Source organism: Cupressus sempervirens, chromosome 5 (genome assembly GCF_028749045.1).
Source record: "Cupressus sempervirens isolate cs-2001-9-10 chromosome 5, ASM2874904v1, whole genome shotgun sequence".
NCBI lineage: Eukaryota > Viridiplantae > Streptophyta > Pinopsida > Cupressales > Cupressaceae > Cupressus > Cupressus sempervirens.
The window spans coordinates 375,281,183-375,296,999 of NC_143122.1; the positions used below are offsets into that span (position 1 = coordinate 375,281,183).

The 15,817-nt window shown below is 33.5% G+C and overlaps 1 pseudogene; it reads left to right on the plus strand.

The window, feature by feature from the left end:
* The first annotated feature begins 1,578 nt into the window (after window positions 1-1,578).
* Window positions 1,579-15,817, plus strand: part of LOC149556327 (fe(II)/2-oxoglutarate-dependent dioxygenase 4-like) — a 41,939-nt pseudogene continuing 27,700 nt past the window's right edge.

Here is a 15,817-nt window from a genome sequence, read left to right on the forward strand (position 1 = left end):
TAAAATTAATATCTATTATGAATTGATAAACAGTCTTCCATCCTATTTAATCATTCCAACTATCTGACATATATCCTTTGTTGATTTGGCAATATTTAAATTATTAATTAAAACATATCTTCTTTCTTGTCAACAATCTCAATGTTTACACTCATATTCTCTTTTATCAACCTTATACACATCTCTTCTAGACCTGTCTTTCACATACCGTCCCTTTGACATCAATGATACTTTTAGTTCATGCTTATCAATTCTTTGACATCAATGATAATATTCCATCAAAGTTAAACAGTGACAAAAGACATTTTGGTGATTATATTAGCGAGTGTGCAAGATCTAGAGTCACACATGTGAAGACTTGTAAAGACTGCGAGTCGACAATATTGTGTAATTGTGAAATAATTATATATTATCTTAAAGAGGTCCTATTATAATTGATTGGGAAAGCCTTAAGGCCAACTCAAGGAATTGTTTTGAGGACATGGTACAAAGGAAGGTATTTTCCTTGATTGTAAGTATGCATTGTGATTGAGATCAAGCGAGAAAGAGAGTATTTGGTAAATGTGAGTAAGCAATCCAAGGGATTATTGGATGCAAAATTGGTGATCTAGTATCGAGATTAGAAATCCGGTTGACAAGAAAGAGGAAGATGAATTACAAGTACAGTTCATTTCTATTATTCTACAAGGAATAATACAGAGATCAGTTGAACAATGAGTTTAGTGATCTTGCCCTTGAAGTTGTTTAGAAAGTGGATCCATCTACCTTCTACAACTCCTAATAGGGTTGGCACAACTCCTATAGGTTTCAAATCTCCTAACATAGATTCAAAGTCTCCTAACAAGAATAGATATGCATTGAATGTTTTTATTGACTCCTAATAGGGTCCATCCTCTAACAAGAAATTTTTATATTAGTACATCATTTTGTGTGTATCATCCCCACCGGGGTTTTTCCTCTGATTAAGGGTTTCCCTAGTTAACATATCTGGTGTTATTGTGCTTGAGTATCTTGTTATGGTTGCTGATTATATTGCTCATATCATTAAGGATTAATAAGGTTGATAAATGTTATAATAGTTGGATAATTGATTCACCTCTTCCCCCCTCCCCTCTCAGTTATATTGGTGGACTTTACTTTCCAAAGAGACACTATCTTCTTCCTAAGGAGTTTTTTTTGTATACTGATCATAAAGATTTGCAATATTTGAATAGTCAAGCAAAATTGAACTAAAGGTATTTGAAATGGGTTCAACTTTTTTACACTAGTACATTTGACTCCATTTTTAGACCAAAATTTTTGACCATCTATTAAAATGTTTTAGATTGGTCAAAATATGGAAGGAAAAATATGACTTTTTTAAAAATCCATGCCCGTGTTGGTCAAAATTTTGACCAACACGAGCTTAACATGTTAAAATTAAAAAGGGTTTCAACGCGCGCACGGGAGCTGTAATTGTTGGTGGGAGAGTCAAGGGTTTTCCTAGTGGTAAGTGGCTATGAGTTAAAGAAAGGCTTCATTAATTACTGGAGCATTTCTTTTCTGAAGTTGATTTTGTACTAGAAGTTTTCCTAAGCGATGGAAGCTCTTTTGAAGCAATATGAGAGGCTACAGAGGCCAATAGACCTGGTCCAAACTTTTCATGATAGTCAAATCAAAGAAGTTCCTACTCGATATATTCTTCCGTCTGATCAAAGGCCATCTCTTGCTCTTCAAGCTCCTCAATCTATTCCTGTGATCGATTTAGCAGGCGAACACTCCGAGATAGTAAAACAATTGACCCAAGCATCCTAAGACTAGGGATTCGTCTAGGTCTGTACCCTAACACCATTAAAACATACATACCCAAATTACATATTTTAAATATTTTCTATTTGGGTCAATGATTATAGGGTTTTTGATTCTGCTCTTGAAGATAATGAATCATGGGATAGATCTTTCATTGTTGGAGAGGGTTAAAGGCATGTCGAAAGATTTTTTTGATCTTCCTTTGGAAGAAAAAAAATGACAGTGCCTAGTAAGACTTGGTACTTGTATGCTTGAAGGCTACGGTCACTTCTTTGACATATCTGATGACACAGTCTTGAATTAGGTCGATGCCCTTGTTCATTTTATTGCCCCACCCTCTGTAAAGGCAGTTGAACATTGGCCAAAAAAAACCCCTCTCATATAGGTAAGTAAATTTAATTACAACATGCATAAGCAATTTGTAATTTGGAGTATAAATTGATGCTGATTGATTGGTGGTGGAATGAAGGGAAACCTATGAAAAATATGGAGAAGAGGTACTCAATCTTACAGATAAGTTGCTTGGTATGCTTTCTGATGGTTTGGGGTTGGATATTGATTATTTTCAAACCCTTATCAAGGAACCGCTGCTTTAGCTCAGAATCAATTATTATCCTCCTTGCCCTCAACCAAATTCGATGAATGGACTGAGACCCCATTCAAATGGGAGTGTGATCACTGCCCTGCTAGATGATCAGGTTGAGGGTCTTCAAGTTAAGAAAGATGGAGAATGGTTTACTGTATCCCCTATTCATGGATTACTCATTGTCAACATTGATGATCTCTTGCAGGTAAGTAAAATTTACAGAATTTTATCATGTCTTAATCATCTTGTTTATATACAATTGGAGTTTTATGTTAAGACAATCTTCATAACCCATTGCTTAATGCTCATGAGCTTAAACGGTACACACTTAAATGCTGATTCCATTTAGCAAATTACCAAATTTTTAACCAATTCTATACTGCTCTAGAGTAGGTTGTTCATACTGACCATCATGTTAGTATTTTTGGGGTTTGTTATTTTTTATGTTTTGAGTTTAGTTCTTTACTATGATTTTCATCTTGCTAGATTAAGGAAAATGGAAGTCGAAGACCCATGATAGATTTTCTTCAAGACAAATAGATGGAGTTACTACTAGGCACTACAAGTTACCAAGGTAGAATGATTGAGCTATTGGGATGAGGGTTGCAACCTCTGTGTAGCATGCTAAATCTAGTTTAGTATAGAACATTTAATAGAGGACAAAGTTCAATCTCCACTCCAAAACCTGCAAAAGTTGTTATGCCTTTTTTTGGCAAATAAAGATTGGATCAAAACCTCAACAAGCCTTAAAAAAGAAGATAATTGAACCACGGGTTACAGAAATTGGTAGACGACAGACTCTAGCAGTAGTACTCCTTCAACTTGTTTGGGAGTGGAATCAGAACAAAAACAAACAATAAAGGAGCAATTTGCTGAGGTTGAACTTGGGAATTTGACAAAGCAATACAATCATGTTTTTCTTTCTCTAAATTATGTAGTGGATTGTTACTGTGTAGATGATGTGACAAGAGCCTCTTTATGAGATTGAAATTTTTTATTTATTACTTCATGTGCATTATTAAACCATTATAATGATTCACCAATTATATTAGATTTCTGAAAAATTGATCATTCAATATTGTTTTTTTGTGTAATCTACCATGCAATACTATAGTTGATTGTGGACTTAAAGTGTCAGCTCCTATAATTTTGGGAAGAATTCTGGTGGTTGTGGAAAAGTAATCGGTATATTGTACAGAACTCCATTCTCTCAAGTCCAATACAATTCTTCTTGTGTGATGGTCTGGGATCTTGATCCGTTGAGGGCAATTGCATGTAGAGGATGTAATAGGGATAGGTCAGGGATACTAGAAAATCTAGCACTGCATTAGTTTTGGGCAATCAATTTTGGGAAGGGGAAAAATGATAGGTAAATTGCAAAGAACTCTGTTCTCTCAAGTCCAATATAATTCTTCTTGTGTTATAGTTTGGAATCTTGATCCATTGGGGGCATCTGCATGCAGAGGTGGTAATTGGGATAGGCCAGGGATAGTGTAACATCCAACACCGTATTAGTTTTGGGAAATTAATTTAGTGAGGGGTGGATTTGTGATGTCCCCATTTTGATAGAGTGGCTTGCCTTTATAGAAGTAGCATAGACAGGCAAGTATATAATTTCTGTTATATAATTTGGACAGAGATAAGAAGGGCTTGTAGTCAAAATGTTATATGAGAGTCTGTAGTGGACAATGATAAGGTACTTGGTTAACTATATGGTTTTTGCTTTGGTTGAGGGGTGGCTTTGATAAGCATTTACACACTACCATCCACCAAGGAGGACTGCTTATATATTTGCTAAAATTGAGGAAATGGCTGACTGCTTAGTTAAGTTTGGACTTACCTGCCATGGCTGAAAATTGCTTTGAGTTGGATCTATAAAACTGAGCAAGAGGCCCACAAGAGAAGACACTTTCGAAAAGTTAACAAATTTTCAACTCTCTTTTTAGTGTTTTTCACTTTACTACAACAGCTAAACAAAAGCAGCTAACATCAGTTGGCATATAGTTTGTATGTTGGGAGTATTTGACAAGTTGTAATATTGATTTGTAGACTTACCTTTTGAATAAATGTTGTTAGCAAAAAGTAATGAGGATTGGTATAGAAAACAAAAAAGTATGATTTTGTGTTGTTTGTTTTGGGTTTGTTATCTTGTATGTTTTAGTTTAGGTCTTCACACAAACTCCTCCCTTGTAAAGTACTTTGGGGCTTTATTTCTATGGGCTTTGCCCTTGAGCCTTCAAGTCATGACACTCTTTAGCATTTAGTCAGCTTGGTCAGTGAATTATAACTATAAATAATTTTCTTATTAGTCAATAAATAATCAAATAGGACCAAGAATTATGGGTTGGGATGAGATAGTTACACTTATAATTCATTTGCAGTGCTTTTATATTATTTTGTTAACAAATGACTTGTTCCTTTTAAAATTTATTCTCATCTGGTCCCATTTTGGAAACTGTATCTGCCCTCTCATTTGGTTCTCTTTATATATTCTTTTATCTTTCATGACTTGTGTCAAAAACTAAGATATTGTCTCTGCTCTTAATCTTTTAAGATTAAGTTGTTACACTTATTGGGAAATGTGGGGAGATAAACTGAAACATTTTTAGAGGCAAATGCAGAGAAATGAAAAATAGCATTCATGCACACATGAGAGACTGTGATTATGTCTTGTATCCTTTTTTACCACATTCCTAGAATCTGTTATATCTCAATATCCTTCACATTTGTGCACTTTGGTTCATTTCATGATGATATAGAAGTTCTCACCTCATTGCTCCCACATGTTCCCATTTGATTCTTCTCATTCCCACCAAAAATCAGAACAATCTTGACTATTCAAGTTGTTTAAGCATATAGAGAATAAATACACTTAGAGACTGAAAGTTCTTAACAAAATAGCCAAGATTTTAGGAGGATATATAAATCAAGGTGGGTAAGAGTTGTAGTGAAATAAACATTGTCTATGAGACTATAGTTCTACAACATGGAACAAGTGATTTCATTTTATAGAGTTGCACATAGGACATATAGAAGTACAAATGACAGATTTGATAAGCATGCAAATTGTGTGTGGAAGCTTCCTAAAGACATGCAAAATGAAAGTATGAGCAGGCACAAAGCATGCATGTTAGAAGATTACCTAAAGAATGCAAAGCACAAGTGGCCGATTACAGGTGCACAAATATAAAAACATGTGAAAGAGTTCTCATATAAAGCAAAACAACAAAAACAATTCAGTTACACCTAGTAAAATCTTATAATAGCCACTTTCAAACTATGTCACAAGGTTTGCCAAATTTTCGGCATCAGGTTCAAAATTTGTTGAACCTATAAGTAAAAAAAAAAAATTTCATATGATTCTTTTACGAAGCATTTTTAAAGGTTTTTTTGCTAGTTTTCTCTATAAAGAATGCCCACAATTCAATGAAATAGTAGTCTTTGACACCCCTCTCATCAACATCTCCGAAATTGTGGAAGATCTGAACCAACTTTGAGATCATCCCATGTTTGCAAACTTAGAAATTTGCGCAGTTATTTCCTCAGGGTTTCTCTTCTACTATCATGACAATAATTCTATTTTAAAAATTTTATAGGATGGTTTAGCCAGAAAATTCCAAAAGACAATTAGAAGAGAATTTAACAAAAACAATGATTGGGATTAAGGTTATCAGCATCCAATGACCCCTATTACTCCTTTAGTACCAAGTAAATCTATAACAATGCTTAGACTTCCATCTCTTCTGTGACTACACTTCCATCGAACTCCTCACTACATGACTTGTTTTCTTCTTGAGCTTTAATATCATTCAAGCCACAATAAAAGAACATCCAAGATGATGTCTATTTGTTAGTATAATAATTAAAACTAATGACAATTTTATTTTCTTGATAACATAATTGTACTAGGTAGCCTTTTTGGAATGACATGTTTCTTTTGGTCTCTACTAATTTGAATTATTCTTCTTGTATTCACAGATCCATCCAAGTGCCCTAAAGCATAGGGGAGCACCTTTGGTTGCAAGTTGTATCTCTGCTATAGAGCATGCTGTTGTATGTATCCAGAGAGTTTATCATGTTGTGTACATCAAAATATCATTGTAAAAATAATTAAGCTATTTTTGCATGTTGGAATTACTTGTTTTATGGAGAAAATAGGTTCTTATGAATATTACAAGCAATCTTAGAAAGGAAAATCATGCATGGAACAAAAGGCAGTGTCCTTGAAGAGTCAAATAAAATAAAATGGCAGTGTAATGTATGTATAGGACTTACAGTGAGAAAAAAATATTATCAAAATATTTTGAAGTGCAACAATAGAAATTTGTGTGGTAGGAAGTAATATGTTCCAGTGTCATGCCCAAAAGTTAAGGGCAAAAACACACACAACAATTTATTTATTTATTTTTGGTTTCTAAATTAACAATTACATCCATAACATCTAAAATTGAATGAATCGACAACAAAACTGACTTTCATTATTTAAACTTTTCTAACCTAAACTAAAACTACGAATTACATTCAAAATTGGAACCCTTCCAAAACAATTTTCAATTTAGCTAGCATAGATCCTAAATTACATACTATCAACAATTTTAGTAATACTAACTTATATCCATACTTTTAAATTAAGACTAATTGATTTCTTATTATAACCATTAACTTAACAAACACTACATTTACTACAAATCTTAAAATTATTAGAAGAACTAACTAACTTAAATACTTTATAAATGCGAACATACTAACCTATTAACTAACATTAATAATAAAGCTTGAAGGCAAGACTTTTTCAAATCAATAGTTAAGTAAACCTAATGCTTTATTCTGAACTATTATGAAATTTACATTCAATCAATAAAGATACCAGTATCGAGATAACTCCAATTAGCTCACCATTATAAAAAGTAATTAGTAAGACACAAAAACATTTTAATTAAAGCATACAAATTTCAAATCTGAACTTTGAAAAATTAGAACTATAATAATTTAACTAAGGCACTATCTTCTACTAACATCCATACTACCAAACAATTAATGTATTACCTTTTAATATTAACAAGGACTCCTAATCTAATGATGGATTAATGCCATTCTTAACTTAAAATATAAACAATCTAAAGCTTAACTAACATCCTTACCTAACTAGATTGCATACTAATAAACTACACTTTTTCATCATATAATACTAAACTAAATTTAAAAAATAGAGCTTTATTAGAATCTACTTACTAATCTAATTCACAAATTAAAAACCACTCTTATTTAAGGTTAAAACATAGATCTAAACTCTATCTAACTTGTAGTAACTATTCTAAAATCTTCCTATTAACAAATACTAACTATATTACACCCAAGAAACAATAATAATATCCCTAATTATTACCCATTCCACACCCTAAACCTAATACCTACCCCTCACAAAGGCCAAGTGGCCTGTCCACTTGCATGGTCAAAATCCCCAAGGGAAGGTGCACTGCCTGAGGTCTACGCACGCAAGCCTCTGCCCACGTCTCCCTTCAATGCGTGACCCTCCAGCACTTGGGAAAAAAAAAATGAACAACATAAATTTCATTTAATGAAACACTTCTGTTTGACTTTTCTCGATTTGACAAGGATCAACTCAGATTGAGTTAAGCAAAGCAAACGTTTCAGTGATTCCCCCCAAGATCTGTGCGCTGTTCAAAGCCTGCGCAATGCAGACTTTGTTCCCTCCTGCACATTGCGTGATCCAAGGTTCCGCAGGGATGAGCGCATGAGAGGGAGAGTTATGGTGGGGTAAGTAAAGTTTGTTTGATACTTTAAATTGCATTAACAAAGACTCTGTCACTGCTCCCCCAAATGATGTGACGTGCCATAATAAGATGTGTGCGCATTGCTGGTGGGTTGGTGGGATGTCACGCCTAGCCAAAAAGGTGGGGTGAAATAAAATGATGAGAGGATGGGGTAAGGAGATTAAGTGGGTGTGGCCTAGATTTAGCTTGAGTTAAAGAAATTAAAATGGACATAATGTCCTATGCTAGCACCATGCTTTCAGTTTCTAGGTAATTAATGCAAAAGTAATGTTGATGAGGACTGCCATCGAAATGTTTCCTTTGATATTATACTTTTAAATGCATTCAACTCATATTCAATTTAAAGATTTAATACTTATTTTAGTTGCAGTCCTATAAGAATAATACAGAGAATATTCTCTGTGACCTTGGGGAAGATTAAAGTGTTTTCCATACATTTTCCAGAGAGGGTTTTTAGACCTGGAGTTGCACATTTTTAATAGAAAGCCAATTTTGACTAATTGTTGGAAAAATTTCCCTTGCTATATATATTTATCTTTATCTAAGAGTGCATTTTTAGTCACATGACAATATAGATTTCCATTAACAGCATTCTAATACAAGGAAGTGCATAATGTTGTATCTTCTTTTGTCCTTTATCCTACAATTCATGTTCTATCAATTATCACAACAAAGTGTATTTTTCATTTATCTAGGATTCAAGTGATGCATAACTTTTAGTCAAATTTGATTGTGTCAATGATGAAACTTAATAATGAGAGAATGATAAATTGGATCACTATGTAGGATTTCCAATTCAGCTAAATACTTAAACCATAAAATTTGGAACTTCAACCTATCGAATTGCATTTCATTAACATAATTGGAAACTTGTAGTTTATAATTCCATGACATTATCTATCAATTTATTTGTCACAACATATGCAAAATTTGAAATCACATGAGAGCAACAAAAGGGAGGTTTCATAATTCTCTTTTCTTTTCTCTATTATTCATCCTGGTTCAAGTCTCAATCAGGAAAGAACTAGTAAGAAAACCTGATGCCTTTGCCACTACATCAAATTCCAATTACAACTTACATAATATTACAATTCATTGAGCTTTCTTCAAGGCTTTCACATGAGAACTTTTATCAAATGTCTTCATTGCATCAAGGGAACACATGGAAGAGACAAGAACCAACATGGAGATAAACAACACAAGGAGATAAGCAAATTAAACATGCATTCCCACTTGGTTGCACAATAGGTCCAACAATGAACCAATATAGGGGAATGGTGGATTTTCTCAATAGGAGAAGTCAATCACCATACCTTCACTTAGCCCTTTTGGGGCTAAAACTTCAAGAACTTCCATTCTTTCACAAGGCCCTTTCAGGCTACATCCATAAGGATTTTCATTCTTTTCCACATTCAAGAATTCTCAATAACAACAAGGTATGGGATGACAAGTAGGGGCCCATACACCCTACCCTTTGTCCCTCCCCTCACCATGAGAGGAGACTCTACACTATTGAGGTCCAACTAAGGCCCTTTCCCCAAACATGGCCACTTCTTCCCTATCCAAGGGTGAGTGTTGCCAAAAGAATCCCCATGAAAACCTCTCAAAAACAATCAAAACATCAAAAAGGCATATGAATAACATCAAAAGAAAACAAGATGAAATCCCTCCCAAATCCACCCCCAACACACAAGCAAGAAATGCATAATTACACAATGTCTCCAACATGATTCAAGCAAGATTTCAAACATGAACACACATAAAGAACCATTCATGGAGTGAAGAATTCCTACCTTCATAAAAGAGTTATGGCAATGGTGGTTTGAGAAGAGCTTCCCTTTCTACCTTCAATCTTCAAGACTTCCTCCAAAACTAGAGGATTGGGTGACAAAAAACCAAAACTCCTCCCAAAATGCCTCTAAGTATGGTCCTTAACTCCACTAGGCTTCAAGTAACTCAAGATGGGGGTTTGGTTTCACCAACCAAAGTAAAGAACAACCCATTTTCGAAATCAACCTAAAATAGGGTTTTTGAGTGACCCTAAGAGTCAACCTAGGAGGCTAAAGGGTTGGAAAGTACCCCCACCCATACCCTTACCCATATGGGTACTTAAATTTAATGTTTCTAAGCCTTTAGAGACTTATTAGGAACAATTAAAAGTTAGGGGAGTAGTAAGATCAAATTACAACCCTTTAAAGAATTACAATACAAGGTTAGTATAAAATTAGCAAGTAATTTAGCTCCGTTTTTCCATTGAGTTGTCTCGGTTAATTTTCCTGCACACTCATTGCACACATCAGTAGGTCCAAAAACCACATGCATAATGTGAATTACATATTAGAGGAATTATATAAATTAAAGCATCCATTTCTTAATAAATAGTTGTTTATCTAATTCTACTCATATTTCTAACCTTTCGACTTGCATAACCAAATGTGTTAGTGTTGCATACATTTTCTTCATCATTATACATATTTATAAGCATTAAATGGAAAAATCAAATAACTAAAGTAAGCATCACACCTCGTAAAATAGCATAATAATGTTCAGTGTATCCAATAATGTTCTGACATAACAAAGCATGATATCAAAATAATAATGTATCCTCGGTGCTAGGATAGGTCGGGGCGAGGCCTCACATCCAGGTATTTCTTTGACCATATCACTACTATCAAATCATGACACATTAAACCTTGTCCATTTTCAAGTTTGAATTTACTTTGTCATAGGGTCAGAGGACCCAGGAGTATTCTAATTATTATGTAAAGGTAAATGGAAAACAATCTCGTAATGCATATCCACAAGGGGCTTCTTGTACAATATTTCAGTATCAAGTACGGTAATGACTTACAATACTACCACTACTTTCTTTTCTATTTCTCCTCAATGATCTGTTGCTACTTTTTGAGCTAGCAAGTGTTGGTTCTTTGGAGCACGTGATTTGCATAAGTAGCTATGAAGATGCTTTACAATTTATTTAGTCCTTAAGCTTGAAGTTCAAGAAAAATGAATGATCTCGTGTAGGATGGCATCCATAAATTGAAATTGATCGTTCTCTATCCTATTTAAATGTGAAGTGAAGTCTTTTTAGTAGAATTACATAATGAATTATCCCAATTTTATTCTTTGATAGTTAAATTTGGCTCATTTCTGAACAATGCTTAACATAAAAGTTACTTTGACAGGTCTCTATCACAATGCATATTGATCATGGAACTGAAAAACATCACTTGATTGAGACTTTGGAGATGGTATGTTATATGCAATGGTATCACAAAACTTTTTCAGATTTAAAACATCTCTTAGTATCTGAATAAATGATTTAGTGGAACCTTATAGAAAGAAATGAATCATACAGTAGCATGCTTATGTTGTCACGTGTTCCATGGTGAGATCATTATAGTTGCTACATTTTTTTCTTACAATGTAATTATGTCCATCATTACTTATGAAGGCTTTTGGAGGTATCAAAAATAAATCCTCATAGTACATTGAATGATTATCTGTATGTGCAAAAAATTCATAGACATGCTATTGTGTATGTGATTGTTTATTGGGGTGTTGACTCTGTAATGGTGGACAGTTCACATCTATCTTTCAGTGAGAATATTTCATATACTAAATACATGACAACCATGGCCCATGCAAAGAACATTACAGTGGAAGCTGAACTAGGGTGATTATCAGGTACAAAAGATAATCTGACAGTTGAGGAGTATGAGGTAAAGCTTACAGATTTGATCCAAGTGAGGTGATTCAAGGATTCATATTTTTATAATCCTTCATATAGCTTACTACTATGAGGAATCATGTAAAGCATGTTGTAACTATTAGTCATTACGTTCAATAATTTCCTTCATGCATTTCAGGCTTTGTTAAAGACTTTTGTACATATTTTTGGTCACATATACCCAAAAAAGTGCTTTGGGCTCTTTAATAAGATAGTGTAGCAACTTCTATAATGTTTTTAATCTGAATGGATTCCAAAAATAATTTAAATAAGTTTCTAATTTGTTTTCTATTTATGGTTTTAATGATGCTACTCTAAATTTTAATTCATTTTGTGCTTGTGATGTTATTTTTTATTATTTTTCCTTTTCTTGTTGTCAAAAGCTTAGTAAATTCTTGAATGGTTCTGTAATTCAAAGTTGTGTGGTTTTGTATTTGACCATGCTTTTTATGTTGTTCTGCAGAGCTGGGTTTCAAAAAAGTTCATCATCGGATGGTAAGAAGGCATTTTTTCCATTTATTGCATTGCACTTTGAAACCTATTCATCTATAGACCATTTCATTTGTTTCAAATTTCAGTTTTAATAAGGATTGGGACTTTGTTAATCTATGTTGAAATGTGTACTAGATGATTATGTGGGATTGAAATGTTGAACACAATTTTGTAGTGTGCTTCCGTTTCTAGTTGCAATAACTTTCTATATCACCTTGTTTATTCAATTTTTTGATGGTTTCTTTAAACCAGTATATGTGAGGTTTGGACTAAACATATTTGGTATGCTTCTCAAATTCCTCTTCCCTAATTTCAGTTTTCAAGCCTAGACTTAATGAATTTTTTTTTTGCAAGAAATGTTGTATTGATTTTTATATGTTATGTGCTTTGTGCTTGCAATATAAATGTGTGTGGGTAGATACAGTTTCATCAATATACATATATCTTAACATCTATTTATAATTAAGTTCTATTCAGCTAGATGAGCTATTGCTTGTAGTGAACCCTTCCTTGATGCACTTCTCATCTACACACTATAGGAGTTGAAGATTAGCCCAACACTTCATGATCACCTGCAAGAACACAAGAAACCCTCTACAAGAGTATGCAAGAAATGATCTTGCTTGGTATCATAATCTATTTTAATATAGTGTTCAAGGGAATGTGTCTATTTTGTCTATTTTGATTTCTATTTATTTGGTGTTTATTATTTGTGATCTGGATTTCATCATGAAAAAATTGATGAGGGTATCCTGATTACTCTCTAGGTTTGTGGTAAACATGTGTGAAAACCATGAGAGGTGCCTTTCATTAGCTACGTGAGTTGGGCTTATTATAGTTGAAAGTGTGAAAGTTTTTACATGTTCACACTAAAGAAGGATGTTGAGAATTAGTCCTCACATTTATATTAGGTTTTTAAGTATGGTTTAAATTATAAATATCACACGTACAATTTAGGATAATATAAAATTCTTTTGTTTTAAAAGTGTGTTTTTTAATTTTGAAATCTGATTATCATCCATAAAAACTTAGTTTATTCACCTCCTTCTCCACTCACACTAGTTTTCTTATTCGTTTTAATCCTAACAAAAGACAAATATGGAAAAGATGAACACTTAATACCCTAGCTTAAAAGTTGTCATTAGTAGACTATGACAGTCATCAAATTTTCAAGACATTTAGAAATGCACATGCATGAATCCTAAATCCTGAAAGAAAAAGGTGAAAGGTGGAACTTAGAAGCTTGAACTGGTAAAGGTTAAAATGCATATGGAAAATATGAAAATGGGAGGCTATAGTCACTGTTGTACACATAGAAAAGGTTAACATATTAATTTTGTTTAGATGTTCTTCTATTTGCAATGTTGAATATAATTGTTTTAGTTTTTTGAGGCTAATTATAGTGATGCATTGGCTAAAAGTTCTGCTGATAGTGATGATCTAAAATCTATGAAGAGGAAAGCCATATTTAATGCTTGATCTGCTATAATTTCATTTCAATATTCTTAGCTTCTTTCAGGCATTCTATAAAATAGTTCACATGCCTTGAGTATGATTTGACATTTTGCATGCATCCTGCACTCTCTCATCCGGCTAATGATGGATTACAGAGAATGATCTGAAATAATGATGCTAAAAAACACACACAATCAAATCCAAAATGAACTTGCATTACAAATGGATTGCGGAAATTGATATTGCTAATTTTGCATGCATGTCTACCAGGACATTTAAACATATATAAATCTACCAGGACAATCACAACTTAAACATATATAAATAGAGATTTATATATGTTTAAGTTGTGATTGTCATGGTAGACATGCATGCAAAATTAACAATATTAGATTTCTGCAATCCATTTGTAATGCAAGTTCATTTTGGATTTGATTGTGTGTGTTTTTTAGCATCATCGTTTCAGATCACTCTATGCAATCCATCATTAGCTGGATGAGAGAGTGCAGGATGTAGAAAAAATGTCAAATCATACGCAAGGCATGTGAATTTTTTTATAGAATGCCTGAAAAAAATTTACACCCAGGCATTGGTAAAAATTCTGACCAATGCCAGAAAGTTTTCTACTAGCATTGGTCGAAATTTTGACCAATACCAAAAAAATTTCTACCAGCATTGGTCAAAATTTTGACCAACCCCTAGCAGAAACAACATTAAGAGTTCTAGAAGTTTCGACCTATGTATTGGTCAAAATTTCAACCAATTCATGGCAGTTTTCCACCAAGCATTGGTCAAAATTTCAACCAATTCTTGGTAGAAACAACACCCAATATTATAAAAGTTTTTGACCAACCAACAAGTTGGTCAAATTTTTGACAAGAAAAAGTTTGACCAATTGGTTGGTCAAAATTTTGACCAATATTGGTCGAAAAATGGGGTCAAATGTACTAGTGTTAGAGTTATACATTAGTTTTGAATCACAACAGTGGGAAGTCTTATAGAATTGAAGATGCTCTTAGTAGGAGACAACTTTTTTTGGCAGAATTGTAGATTGAGGTGGTTGGGTTCAAGAAACTCAAGAACTTGTATCCGAAGGATCTTGATTTTGGTGAAGCTTACAAAGCTTGTGCAAAACATGTTACACTTGATAGGACTAAGTAGTTGAATATCATAATCGAGGATGATATGTTGTTCAAAGAAAGTCAATTGTGCATTCCAAGAAGTTCTATGGGAGAGAATCTCATCAAGGAGAAGCATAGTGGAGGATTGGGTGGACATTTTGATATCGATAAGACCATTGCTTTGGTTGGTGAGAATTATTACTAGCCACAATTGTAGCTCAAGATGTTAAGAATTTTGTACAGAGTTGCAAAGTATGTTAGATGGAAAAATGAGTGAAGCATATTATGGGTTTTTATCAACTATTACTTGTACCAGCAAAGCCATGGGAGGGTGTCAGTATGGATTTTATTTTTTGTTTACCAAGGACATAATGATGTTATGATTCAATATTTTTGGTGGTTGATAGATTCTCAAAGATGACACATTTCAATCCCTGCAAGAAGACTATTGATGTTGTTAATGTGGCATAATTATAAAAAGAGAAGTGGTGAGACTACATGGTTTTCCAAAGATCATAGTTTCAAATCAAGATACCAAGTTTGTTGGGTTTTTCTGGCATACACTGTGTAAGAAATTGAAGATGGATTTGAAGTTCAGTTCATCACATCATCCATAGATTGATGGACAAACAAATGGAGTGAATAGGAGTTTGATGAACTTGGTAAGATGTTTGGTTGGCAATAAGACAAAAGGATGGGATTTTATTTTACCATAGGCAAAATTTGCATATAATAATTCTTTCAACAAGATTACTAGTAAATCACCATTCTAGATTGTATATGGAAGAAACTCTAGAAATGCTTCTAAATTGAGGTAATTGGATAAAGGAGGGATAAGGAGTGTTGATGC